The sequence below is a fragment of the Aythya ferina genome (assembly GCF_964211825.1).
Source record: "Aythya ferina genome assembly, chromosome: 1".
Classification (NCBI taxonomy): domain Eukaryota; kingdom Metazoa; phylum Chordata; class Aves; order Anseriformes; family Anatidae; genus Aythya; species Aythya ferina.
Window position 1 is genome coordinate 33,586,628 of NC_140296.1, and position 14,017 is coordinate 33,600,644.

Consider the following 14,017-nt stretch of genomic DNA (forward strand, 5'->3'; position numbering starts at 1 on the left):
ATTGTAACCTTTATGAATGGTTGGCTCTTTGTGCTAATGATATAGGAAGTGAACAGATGCAGTTCTCTGGTGATGAGAGGTGCTACTTTGGATGGTTGCCTTTTTTATGGCTTGATCCAAAATCCATTAGTGTCAGTGGAACTTCTTTCATACTTAAAGGTCAGCATGCTCCAAAGGATTTGCAAGACTGGGGCTGAATTACTAGGCCAGATGTACCTTTCAGGTTATTATGAAGAATTTTATGAGCTTCTAGTATAAAATTCTATGAAGTTTTGTCAAAAGCCTTAGCTGAGTTTGACATATATAGTGTAAAAATGCTTTTAAAATATAACAGTATTTGCTTCAAAATAATAACATCTTCTTAAAGAATGCTGAGGAAAATGTGACTTTTTAAATTATTTACTTAAATAAACTTGAAGAAATACAAATATTTTAAAATGAGTAAAGATAAAGTAACTTCCATGTCAAAAAGCACGAAGAATTGCAATAAAGGTGTAAACTGGCCAATATACAACGTCATGCTATATGTCTCTTTTCTATATCATAATTTATTAATTCTACTTGCTTCAATTTGTTCAATAGATTCAGTCCTAAGAATAATAACACCAGAACCAGGCTAAAGAAGACAAATATAATTAACAAAAGTTATTGAAAAGCATATTTTGTCAACATTCTCCCCTAAATGACCCACATACTTCTTACTGTTTTCTGCTTCCCTTCCCTTCCCTTCCCTTCCCTTCCCTTCCCTTCCCTTCCCTTCCCTTCCCTTCCCTTCCCTTCCCTTCCCTTCCCTTCCCTTCCCTTCCCTTCCCTTCCCTTCCCTTCCCTTCCCTTCCCTTCTTCCACAATATTTCAAGACACTGAGGAACAAATATGCAAACTATTCTATACAATTTTCCTTTGCAATGGCAAGTAGCATATACACTTTCCATATCTGCATGCATCAATATAGGACTAAGGATATGCAATACTATCCAGCATTGATAGGTTAATTTTGTCTGGCTGCCAGGTGCCCACAAAACCACGGTTTCTCACCTGTCCTCAGCAGGATCAGGGGAGAAAATAAAATAGAATATATATATATAATAAAAAATTAGTAAAGGACAGGGAGATCACTCACCATTTACTGTCACAAGCAAAACAGACTCAATGTGAAGAAGATTAATTTAAATTAGTGAGAAATAAAACTACAGTAGGATGGTGAGAAACTAAGAACAGAACCAAAACCACCTTACCCTCAATCCCCCTTCTTTGACTCTTCTACCTCTTACCCTTGGCACAAGGGAATACAGGATGCAGAGTCCTTAACATTCAGTCTCTGCCACTCTTTCCTCCTCACTTTCTTCCCCTGCTCCAGCATGGAGTCCCTCTCACAGGATGCAGTCCTTCCCAAGCTGATTCCACATGGACTTCCTGTAGACTGCAGTTCTTCAAGAGCTGTTCCAATATGAGTCCGTACCCATACTATTCCTTCTGGAATGGATTGCTCCAGTGTGGATCTTCCCTGGGCTGCAATTCTTGCTAGACAACCTTGGTCCACCATGGGCTTTACACTAAAGGTCACAGTTCCTGCCTGGAGCTTGCTTGTGCATGGACTTTGCATGAGCTGCAGCTTCCTTCAGCCCATGTCCACCTGCTGTGGCATGGGGTCATCCATGAACTGCAACATGTATGTCTGCTCCAACATGGTCCTCCATGGGCTGCAGAGGCTCAATGTCCTTCACAATGGTCTTCTTTTAACTCCATTCACCACCACCCTCTAGGTCAAAATAAATAAATAAATGAAAGAAAAAAAATGAAAAAAAAAAAAAAAAAGAAAGAAAGGAAAAAGGATCTGGGAGTGCTAATTGATGCTTGCCTGAACATGAGCTGGCAGTGTGCCCAGGTGGCCAAGAAGGCCAATGGCATTGTGGCTTGTATCAGGAATAGTGTAGCCAGCAGGACTAGGGAGGTGATCATCCCTCTGTACTCAGCTCTGGTGAAGCTGCACCTCAAGTGCTGTGTTCAGTTTTGGGCCCTTCCCTACAAGAAGGACTTCTAGGCCCTGGAGCATGTCCAGAGAAGAGCTACAAAGCTGGTGAAGGGCCTGGAACACAAGTCCTATGGGGAGTGGCTGAGGGAACTGGGGTTGTTTAGTCTGGAGAAGAGGAGGCTCAGGGGAGACCTTATTGCACTCTACAGCTACCTGAAAGGAAGGTGTGGGGAGCTGGGGGTTGGCCTCTTCTCACAGGTAACTAGTGACAGGACTAGAGCGAATGGCCTCAATTTGCGCCAGGGGTAGTTCAGGTTGGAAATTAGGAGAAATTTATTCTCAGAAAGAGCAGTCAGGCATTTGAATATGTTGCCCAGGGAGGTGGTAGAGTCACCATCCCTGGGGATGTTTTTTTAGGAAAGGTTGGATGTGATGCTAAGAGACATGGTCTAGTGAGTGATACTGGTGGTAGGTGGATGGTTGGACCAGATGATTTTGGAGGTCTTTCCCAACCTGAATGATTCTATGATTCTCTATGTGCTGCAGGGAAATTTCTGCTCCAGTGCCTGGAGCATCTCCTCCTTCTCCCTCTTCAACCAATCTTAGTGTCTGTAGAGTTTTTTCTATTTCCTATTTCCCTGCTTCACAGCTGCTGTACAGAATTTTTAACCATTCTAAATATGATATCACAGATGCGCAAGCAACATCACTGGTGTTGGCTTACCTTTGGCCATTGCCATGTCCCTTTTGAAGCTGGCTGGAACTCACTGTGTTTGACATAGGGGCAGCTTCTGGTTTCATTTCACAGAGGCCACCCCTGCAGTTTCACTGCTATCAAAACCTTCCACATAAACCCAATATACTAACTATAATGTTAATTGTATTCAGTTGTAACACAAATAGTCAGTGCGGATTTTTTAAATTATTTTGTTTAAGTTTGATTGGACATACAAGCCATGTGTTATATGATTTCATATTTTATTTCATGACTGTTTGACTGAAGCTTTTATAATTAGGCTTCCAGCATGCACACTTTTAAAATGAGGTTGTCATGAACTTGTTTAATACACAATTAAAAACAAATGTTTCTAGGAAAGCTCCCACTGATAAACTCATTCATTAGAACAAACACCATAAGAATGGAAATTGGGAGCCTTAATCAGAAGAATCAAATTCTGTTTTCTATGGTTTTCCATTGAATATTCACGCAGCATATTTCAAGACATGTATCTATCTCTACTGCAAATTCTTGTTTGTTTGAAGTAGACAGGCAAGAGAACAGAACATGAAATAGAACATCAATGATAGGATAAGAAATACACACAATTAATCAGTCTGATTAGGACCAGCAATTTTCTCATATTGAACTTTAATAGCAAAAATTGCAAAAAGGATATGGGGAGAAATTAGTCTGAAGTCTCTTTTCACTTCTAAATACCTATATTTAAGTCATTTCAGTGCTCAAAAGGAAAACAATTCAAGGAAAAGAATATTGCTTCTTAAAGATCCTTTCTGCATTTCATTGCATTTTGTGGATTAACAACAATATCTGGAAACTAAATGTGTTAACGATCTTCCTTAAATTGCTATAAATACATAAATCAAAGTACTGTTGTTCTTGCTTTATGATGAAATATTTTTCAGCTAAAGCCAATTATATTTGTGGTGGCTTATCACAGCAATTATATGAAGCAGCAGGCCAGTCAGTAATGACTTTTTTGTTAGGGGAGTGCTGAGAACACTTCCAGCGGAGCTCTATTACCTGGATTACAATCACAGTTTTAAATTAGGTACCAATGCAAGTAATTTAGTTTTGTTTTTGTACTTAATTGGTCATTAACTTGTTCATGCCAATAATTTTATTTCTATGCCACTCTCTCATTAAATACTCCCTGAAATATCTATTCAGAAACATTTATTGTTGAAAAAGAGACAGGAATTCCTTATAAAGCATCTATGTCTGTGTGACACCTTTATCTCCTCGTGAACAAATTTGAATGGCAAAACATTTCTTTTTGGAGTGTAGTAACAGTGTGGTCATTAACATAAGTCAATAGAAGCCTGGTAATTGCTATTCCTGATTGAGCAACATTTGTGTGTGGTCTAGCATCTTGATGCTGTCAGTGACTAGAACCACATGCTCAAAAGAAAGCTGGAATGAATGATTACCTGTGAGGGTTTTTGTTGTTGTTGGCGGTGTGTTTTTGTTTGTTTGTTTGTTTGTGTTCCTCATTCCAACAGCTACCTCTTGTTTTATGTCCTGAAATAGATCAGTGTGAATTTTTTTAAGAAATAAATCTAATTTAATGCAAATGTGAATGTTCTCATATCCATATAAATGTTTACTCTTACATATTTTTGTGTCAATGAGCTTTCTAGGCTAATCGTGCAACAAAATGTATGATTTTATCAGTTTTATCAGTTTTAAATTTAAATCCTGCTTATTTACTGCTACACACAGGAAATTTATAAATCTATATTGTGTAATTTTCTGCTCCAGGCATTTTACTGAGATGAGTGTATGCATGAATATAATACCTGGAGTATCCCCTAATAGGCTCTTCCAATCTCTGACATCTTTCCTGAGTTTGTTTCTCCAGAAAATGGATTTTTGTATCAGTGGATTTGGACTGAAGCTGTATCTAAGGTAGAAACATAAATGTAGACACCACCAAACAGCTTAAGAAGGTCGAAATTAATAATCTTTCTGGAGTCAAAACTAAACATTTCTGAAGCCATACTTCACAGCTCAGACCAGGCAGTAAGCAAGGAAAAATAATGAGGGAAAACATAATGTGAATATGCATGTAACCAACTGTTACTGGGGTGTTCAATCCCTCCATAGTGACTGGAATACATATATATTTTATTTTTTTTTAATCTAATCTAGCCTTTAAGCTAGGAAAGCTCAGTCATTTAGTTCAAGCAATAATGACTCACAGGTTTTACATACAGAGGTCCAGCTGATCCTCCCCAAGAGAGATTTATCACCGTTGTTAAATTTTAAATACAAGTTCAATTACATTTGGATATATGCTGTGTCCAAACACTGGGTGGATTTGTGCAAAGAGCTTTTTATATGAGACACCATTTTGAAGAATTATTAAAAAAATGATTAAAATTAATGTTGTAAGCACCTCCTGCTGACTTTTAACATCAGCCAACTAACATTTGGATGATTAAGTAGTTCTCTCTTCCTGTAGAATTCTCATTGATTTGAGAATTTCTTACATAGAGACTTTGTAAAGTTATTTGCACTCACATTAGTTCAAAGGAAAATACAGAAGAGAGGAAAGGAAAAGAAAAAAAAAAAAAAAAAAAGGTGAAGGGAGATGTTATTAATAAAAATAGAGCAGCCAACTATTGAGAACACAGGAAATTGGGAAATTGAGATATTCAGCCTGAGGAAGAAGAACAATATAAATAATGACTAATGGGCCCATTCCATTAATGGGTCATACAAAAGCAGTTGGCCCCACTTTCTTAGAAAACAGCACCATTGACACAGGCCTGGAATCGATCTAATGTGTTAGTTGACATCAAGTCTTAAAGAGCTGTATTAGGTTTATGTGGCAAGGGTTTGGTAGCAGGGGGGCTGCTGGATCGGCCTCTCCAAGAAGATTCCAGAAGCTGCCCCATGTTAGATATGAGCCAGTTACAGCCACTCCAATAGGCACCTGCCACTGGCCAGAGCTGAGCCAATAAGCAACGCTGGTTGCGTTTCTGTAACAGCAGATTTAAGAAAGGGAAAAGACTGCTGCTACACAACAGCAGCTGTGAGAGCAAGGAGTGAGAACCAGCCCTGCAGGCCCCAAGGTCAGTGCAGCAGGAGGGCAGGAGGTGCTCCAGGCACGCAGCAGCAGCTCCCCTGTGGCCTGTGGAGAGGCCCCTGGTGGAGGCAGCTGTCCCCCTGCAGCCCATGGGTCCCACATGGAGCAAATCTCCATGCTGTGGCCCATGGAGAGCCCCCACAGAAGCAGGCCCCGGGCCGGAGCTGCAGCCCGTGAAGAGGAGCCTACACAGAAGCAGGGGTCTGGGGAGAGCTGCTGCCCGTGGGGGACCCGTGCTAGAACAGTTTGTTCCTGGGGGATGGACTCTGTGGTATGGACCCATAATTGGAGCAGGTCTTGAAAATCTGCCACCTGTGGGAAGCCCACACTTGGTCAGTTCAGGAGGGACAGCATCCCATGACAGGGACCCCATGTCGTAGCATGGGAAGAGAATGGCTGTGAATGAGCAGTGGAGACAAAGCATTACGGTCTGACCACAGCCCCCATTCTCCATTCACTTGTTCTGCTTGGGGTTGAGCAGGTAGAAGAGGGTGGATGGGGGCAGAAGTTCTTTTTAGTTTGCTTTTAGTTTCTCACCATTCTAGTCTGCTAATGATAGGCAATACATTTTATTAATCTCCCTACACTGAGACTGTTTTGCCTGTGATAATAATTGCTGAATGATAACCCTGTCCTTATCTCAAACAATGAACCCTTTTCATTGTATTTTTTCCACCTCTTCCTTTGGGAGGTGGAGTGAGAGAGCAGTTGTGGAGTTTGGCTGCCCAGCAATAAAAAACAGACAGAGAAAACAAACAAACAAACAAACAAACAAAAAAAAAACAACAGACACTTGTACATTTCAAGATCAGTTGAATAGTAGGACTTTTTCCCAAGAAGCGCTTTTGCTTTGCATGAGAAGTACCTAAAATGCTTATTTATAACGGACTGAGGGAAATGGAAGTTTAGTGTTTTCCCTTTGTTTATTTTAGTAACATGGAAACAATTTGAGATGTTTTTAATCAGTATGGCTGTTCTCACCATTCAGTTGAGCTGAAGGATGTTTGTGCTCATTTAGGAATATGCTAAAGGCTGTCTTAGATGAGGTGGTCTTCAGGTGGATGAAATAATGAAGGCTAAAATTCACAGGTACCAGTCAGAACTTAATTGCTATTGACCACTTGTTAAGAAAACAGTCCTTTAACTGTGGTGAATCCAGAGACTGAAAAAAATCATGCCAAAACACAGTGTGGAAAGATTGCTGAGAAATCATGAATAACCTTTTCAGGTAGAATATATTAACACTAAGAAATCCTCTCTGGAATTAACTAGAAGTCTTCTAAAACTGAAAAGATGCTGAAAAAGATTGAGCTTTGTATGTTAGAATTGTAAAAATTTGAGGTTGGAAAGGACCTCTGGACTGTCTTTGGGCTTTGGAATTTAGGAGAGGATAATGAAGATCAGATTAGGGAGAAAAAATGGAGCTGAGAAAGTGGGGAACATAATATCCATTCCTGATATTAATACCCATAACATGAGAAAAACAGTTGCAGAAGGAAATGGTAGCAGATAAAAGAGTATAGGCAGCAGAAGGTGGTCACCAGGAAGAAAGCAAACACTACCATTGCTGAGATCTTCAAGAATGATAATAAGATTGAGAAGGTGGTTAGAAAGAAATTAACTGTTCTTTGTTGATGTAAGAAGCTCAGAAAACTGAAAGTAAGTACTTGCGTTGCTAATACAGGTCCTATAGTGCGATAGTGGAGCGCTGGCAAAATCCTAAAAGATTATCAGTTTGGACTGGAACACGTTTGAGGTGCATCACCTCTTCAGAGAGGCAGAAATAAAAGCAAATATAGTAGGAATTACTGCCCTATTAATGAGATCATGAAACAAAGCAAAGTTATGAGTTAAACTAAAGAAGTTAACGATTACTTTGGAGAAGTACCATAAAAGCTATTCTACTGAGGGAAAATGTTAGGTGTCTATAAACACTTGTTATGAGTCTCTTGTCAAACGCAAAGACAGAGAGAAAGAATCCATTAAAAGGCAGTGTTGAGGCTAAGTCCACAATACTGTGCATGTTTCCATCAAGGAAGAAGTCATTCAAAATTCAGCATCTATAAAGAAGAACTACAAATGGATTTGAGGAATGAACAGTATGCCATATATGGGAGAATTAAAAAAAAATCTCATCAAACAAATATTGATGGGAAACACAACAATTTTAGATATATAAAAATAAAAATGATGAAAATAGCAACTAGTCTAAAGAACAATGTTAGAACAAGAATGAAAGGGGGTGGGTGGCCATTTGAAATAGCATGAAAATCAGAATAAGTCATACAGTCATCAGTGACATCATAGAATAAATGATTGTTGTTATTGTTACTATTATTATTGCTATTATAATGCAAAATAAACTACTCTGAATCCATGTCATTTTAAAGAGTTGGGAGTGAGATTATGTGAGGTGATTACTCCTTAAAAATAGGAAGTAGGTTACGTAAATTGGAAGGTCTTTAGAAATCCTGCTTGTTCAGAATCCATCTCAGTGAGAAAAGAGACGTATAAAAGGACCAAACTGAGTACCATCAAAATCGGTAGCTAGAAAAACTATTGCTAATCATCTTCAAGGATATTGAAAGTATGTAATAGTTGCTCACCAAGCTGTTTTCCATCATTTATCAGCAGTCCTGGATATCAGAGGAGATCCTGTTTGGCTTGTGGCTAGTAAATGTGATGCCCATCTACAAGAAAGGCTGGAAGAAGGACCTGGGGAACTATAGGCTTGTCAGTCTGACTTCGGTGCTAGAGAAGCTCATGGAACAGAATATTTTGAGTGCCATCATGCAGCACTTACAAAACAACCTGGCAATAGGCCCAGGTTGTTTTCATGGGCCTATGGGTTTATCAAAGGCAATTCCTGCTTGAGGAACCAGATCTCCTTCTGTGAGAAGGTGACATGCTTAGTGGATGAGGGAAAGTATGTGGATGTTGTCTACCTAGACTTTAGGCATTTTATACCGTTTCTTTCAACATTCTTCTGGTGAAACTGATTATTCATGGCTTGGATGAGTATATGCTTCATTGGGTTAAAACCTGGAGAGGTGGCTGGGTCCAAAGAGTTGTTGTGAATGGAGTTAAATCCTGCTGGAGGCTGGTCACTAGTGGTGTCTCCCAGGGCTCAGTACTGGGGCCAATTCTCTTCAGTATCTTTTTCAATGATCTGGACAAGGGGATCAAGTATACCGTGTGAAAGTTTGCAGACTACACCAAGTTAGGTGTGAGTGTTAATTTGTTTAGGGGTAGAAAGGATCTACAAAGGGATCTGGAGAAGCTGGATTGATGGGCTGAGGCCAACTGTATGAGGTTCAACGAGGCTCTCAGTGCTGGGTCCTGCCCTTAGGGCACAACAAATCCTTACAGTGCTACCAGATGGGGGAAGAGTGTCTGGAAAGCTGCCCGGCAGAAAGGGACCTGGGGGTATTGGTCGATAGCCAGCTGAATACGAGCCAGCAGCGTACTCAGGTGTCCAAGAAGGCCAACATCATCCTGTCTGATATCAGAAATAGTGTGGCAAGCAGAACTAGGGAAGTGATCATCCCTCGGCACTCATCTCTGGTGAGGCTGCACCTTGAATACTGTGTTCAGTTTTGGGCTCCTCACTACAAGAAAGACATGGAGGTGCTGGAGCTTGTCAAACATGTCCAAAGAAGGGCAAAAAAGCTGTTGAAGTGTCTAGAGAACAAGCCTCCTGAGGAGTGGCTGAGCAGACTGGGGTTGTTTAATCTGGAGAAGAGGAGGCTCAGTGGAGACCTTATCATTCTCACAACTACCTCAAATGAGGTTGTAGCAGGATGGGGTAACTCTCTTCTAAGCAACAAGCAATAGGACAAGAGGAAATAGCCTCAGGTTGTGCCAGGGGAGGTTTAGGTTGGATATCAGGAATAATTTCTTCACTGAAAGGGTTGTGAGGCATTAGCACAGGCTGCCCAGGGAATTAGTTGAGTCACCATCCCTGGAGATATTCAAAAGAAATATAAATATGGTCTTAGGGACATGGACTAGTGGTAGAGTTGGCAGTGCTAGGTTAACCATTAGACCTGATGATCTTGGAGGTCTTTTCCATCCTAAGTGATCTATAAGACTCATCTATGATTATAAAAGAAGACAGATCAAGAATAAAGAAGAAACTGTGTTTTTAAGCAAGAAACACACAAAATAGTTTTGCAGAGTAATTTAGATGATAATTGTATGCAGGCAATTGACTCCAGTCAATGACTATTTCAATTCACCAATTGCACTTGGCTTACTTAATGCCTAGAGTTACTCCGGAGAAGAGCTGATCACAATAATGGAGGGGTATTGCACAAGTAAAGGAAAAAAAAAAAAAAAAAAAAAAAAAAAGCAGCTTTTTAAATCTTTGATCCACACACATATTGCAAGATAGTTAAAAATGTATATATTGGGGAGGAGCTGTAATTTCATCTGAAAAACTGCAGGTATCTGCAGAGAAATACCTTCAAGATTCAGTTTTATGCATTTTAGTTCTTCTTACTTAACAGGTTGCTGTTTATAACTAGTGGTACACGGTATAACTTGGAAAAGGTATGAATTTGTGAAATACAGAAGTTTCAGAAAGAAAAAAGGAAAGAAATATGAAAAAAAAAAAAAAAAACAAGCCAAAACAACAATAGCAATAAAACAACAACAATAACAACAACAACAAAAAAAGCATTTTCCCTGTCCTTAGGATGGGACAATCAATGAAGACAATCCCAAGATGAAAGTAGGCATTTGTACAGGGTGGGCCAAATGCATTAATTTGTTGAATGGATATTGTTTGCAAATTAATTGTTGTATTGTTGTCTTACCCGAGGAGAAGACTCAAAGTAAGGAGATGTCGTGGTTCCGCTCGAGTGGGCAGCCGAGCTCCACCACAGCCGCTCTCTCACTCCCCCTCCTCAAAGAGGAATGGGGAGAAAATATGTGAAAAGGGCTCAAGGATTGAGATAAGGACGAGAAAATCACGCAATAATTATTGTAACGGGCAAAACAGACTCGGCATAAGGAGATAGTAAGATTTATTGCCTACAACTAACAAGCGAGAGAAGTGAGAAAACAAAGGAAAAAAAAACCAAAAGCACCTTCCCCCCCCATCCACCCTCTTCCACCTCCTCCCCCCGAGCGGCGCAGGGGAACGGGGAATGGGGGTTATGGTCAGTCTACAGCACTTCTTCTCTGCCGCTCCTTCTCGGTCACTCTCGTCCCCTGTGCTGTGGGGTCCCACCCACGGGATGCAGTCCCTGATGAACTGATCCGGCGTGGGCTTCCCACAGGCAGCAGCTCTTCCAGAACTGCTCCAGATATGGGTCCGTACCACGGGGTCCATCCCTCAGGAGAAAACTGCTCCAACCTGGCTCCCCTACGGGCAGCAGCTCCTGCCAGGTCACCTGCTCCTGCGTGGGCTCCTCTCCACAGGCTACAGGTCCGGCCCGGAATCTGCTCCGGCAGGGGTCTTCCACAGGCGGCAGCCTCCGTCGGTGCAGGGCCACCTGCTCCACCGTGGTCTCCTCCACGGGCTGCAGCGTGGAACCCTGCTCCACCGTGGTACTCCATGGGCTGCAGGGGGACATCCTGCTTCACCATGGTCCTCACCACAGGCCGCAGGGGACTTCTGCTCCGGCGCCTGGAGCACCTCTCCCCCTCCTTCTACACTGACCTTGGTGCAAGGCTGTTCTCTCACTCCCTTGACTCTCCCGGCTGCTGTGTGGCGCAGCGTTTTTTCCCTGTCTTAAATATGCTCTCACAGAGGCGCAAAACAACATCGCTTATTGGCTCGGATCTGGAATACAATGGGGCCCTTCCCAAACATGGGGCAGCTTCTAGATCTTTCTCACAGAAACCACCCCTATGGCTCCCTGCTACCAAAACCTTGCCACGTAAACCCACTACAGGAGAGAGTAGATTTCTATTGGAGAGCTGCTGAATTGTCTTCAGAGAAACAGTTTTGTGTACCAGGAATGCACCAGCTATTTCAGGATGAAAACCATTTTGGAATAGCTGGTTCCCCTTAACCAGATATATGGAAAATATGAGGTTAATGGATTGTAAAAAAGAGTGCTCACAGTCAGAATTAAAGTGGGGAGATGACAGTGGGTTTGCTGCAGAACATATTTGAAAGAGAATGTTATATCTTAATCTACGTTACGCTACGTCTGAGGAAAGAGAGAGTGGTGACGAGGAGAAAGGTGAGATCGAGAAGCTAAAGTGCAATATGAAGGTCACAATTTTTCTACTACTATCAAAAGCTGACTTCAGCTTCTTAGGTTATCATTCTTTTTTGGGTGCCAGGTTTGTCTTAGGTAATGCAGTGCCCAAACTTTACCTGTCTTTAAACGGTGATTTTTATTTATTTATTATTATTTAACAGGTTCATTAACAGTGAGAAGGACTTAGCATAATCTATATGTTGAATGCTCTCAAATAAAAAGAAACTATCTGCAGCAATCATACATATTTGTATATTTGTGACTTTATCAAGAAAAGACTGAATAGGTATACCAAATAACTGATGTTTATGGATTCTTATTTCTTTTTTAAATGAAAAAATGAATAATAGATGTAGTTCTGGGGTCCATTTTTCATAATAGGCATGCTTATAAGAAAAGGGGTTATTTTCAAGCAACCTTAAATGCAAAGTAGAACTCAGGATATTCTTTTAAATTCTGTTTGCAGAATACAGTTCATTAGCTGGTTTTGGAAACATTGTAAAGTTCTGTGCTCTTTTAAATGCTGTATAATACTAATACCTATTAATCAATGCATAGTGCCTAACTGTCAGAGAAGCATGTGAAAAGAGTAGATTTAAGATAAAAGACTCAACACAGAACATTGTACAATGGCTCAGGATATACATCCTAAACATGCTTTCAAGATGTGTGTGACTCTTACTTTAGTCTTTGATACTGCTTTCTGGAATAACTGTTCTGACACAGTCAGAGCTGTCTCAGGGGAGTGACAGGACTTAGGCATTAAGTGTCTGAAGATGTTTGCATATATGTCAGTAGGGTGGAAGGAAGAGAAAATACTTTGCCTAAGTCTCCAAAACACTTGGAGGCTATTTTCACTCTTTTTTTTTTTTTTTTTTCTTATTTCATTGTTATTTCCCTGTAAAAACAAAACAAAAAAAAATTTGAAATGGATGTTTTTGTGTTTGTCAGCAGCTATCATTGTATTAATTGTTTGGGAACACAGAATCACAATTTCAGCTGGTGTAGTTCCGATGAAGCCTGGAGAGTTTTATTGTTGTTTATCATTGTCAGTGCGTAACAGCTGAAGCTATGTAAGACATAGACTAGGGGGTAAGGGCAGGAGAGAACTGGGACATTACAGCCCATCCATCTGTCACAGAGCACATGAGTAAAAATTAAACTCATGGTTATACAACCTCTAGGTTACATTAGCGGAAATCTGTGCTGAAATAAATGTTAAATTATATTTACATGTGTGTGTAAAACAATAATATAAAATTAAAGTACACCTCAGATTGGTAACGTTCTGTGTGTAGAGTCTCAAAAGGAAGAAAATATTTTCATATGAATAATGAAAATATTTCAATGAATGAAAAATTAAAGATTGAGTTCTTGAAATTAAGCTATACAACTAAAAATTACTAGCAGTTTTGGGTCATGTTCAACACTCTATTTCAAATAATATAGTGAAAAAATTGTGTTAATTGTGTAAGAACATCTGGACTATTAAGGAAAAGGAAGGGTGGTACCCTTGGTGCCATTGCTTTCCCTTTTACTTCATTTTCCCTCACTATATGTTATTTAAACTTACTGTGTGTCTTCCAGTTTTCATACCAACTGGACTGAGTTTCTACACAAAATACTTTTTTTTTTTTTTAACAGAAAAATTGCTTGAGAATATTTAGTTTTATCTTTCCTTATTATATATATATTATATCTTCCATATGCTCTATACCCATAATTAGAGTTTTTAAAAGCTAACCTTTTTAATAATAAATACAGTATGTCAAGGAAATGACATATGATTCAACTTAAAGATAATGAATAATTATAAATGATACTAATGGTACCTTAATGTTAATGTCATTCTGCTAATTTAATATGGCAATTAATTTTGCACATGAAACACATGCAGGTGCTTTGAATATATATATATTTTCAAATCTTCATTTCCTAACTCTCTTGATAGTTATTCTAATTTAGAATTAATATTGAGTAACCTTCATAGTAATTTTTAG

The 14,017-nt window shown here is 39.8% G+C and overlaps 1 long non-coding RNA gene across 1 annotated transcript; it reads left to right on the forward strand.

Moving 5' to 3' along the window:
• The first annotated feature begins 10,649 nt into the window (after window positions 1-10,649).
• LOC311434500 lies at window positions 10,650-11,515 on the forward strand. The gene is made up of 2 exons (XR_014691539.1): window positions 10,650-11,084; window positions 11,273-11,515. It is a non-coding gene; the product is annotated as an uncharacterized lncRNA (long non-coding RNA).
• Window positions 11,516-14,017: the final 2,502 nt, after the last annotated feature.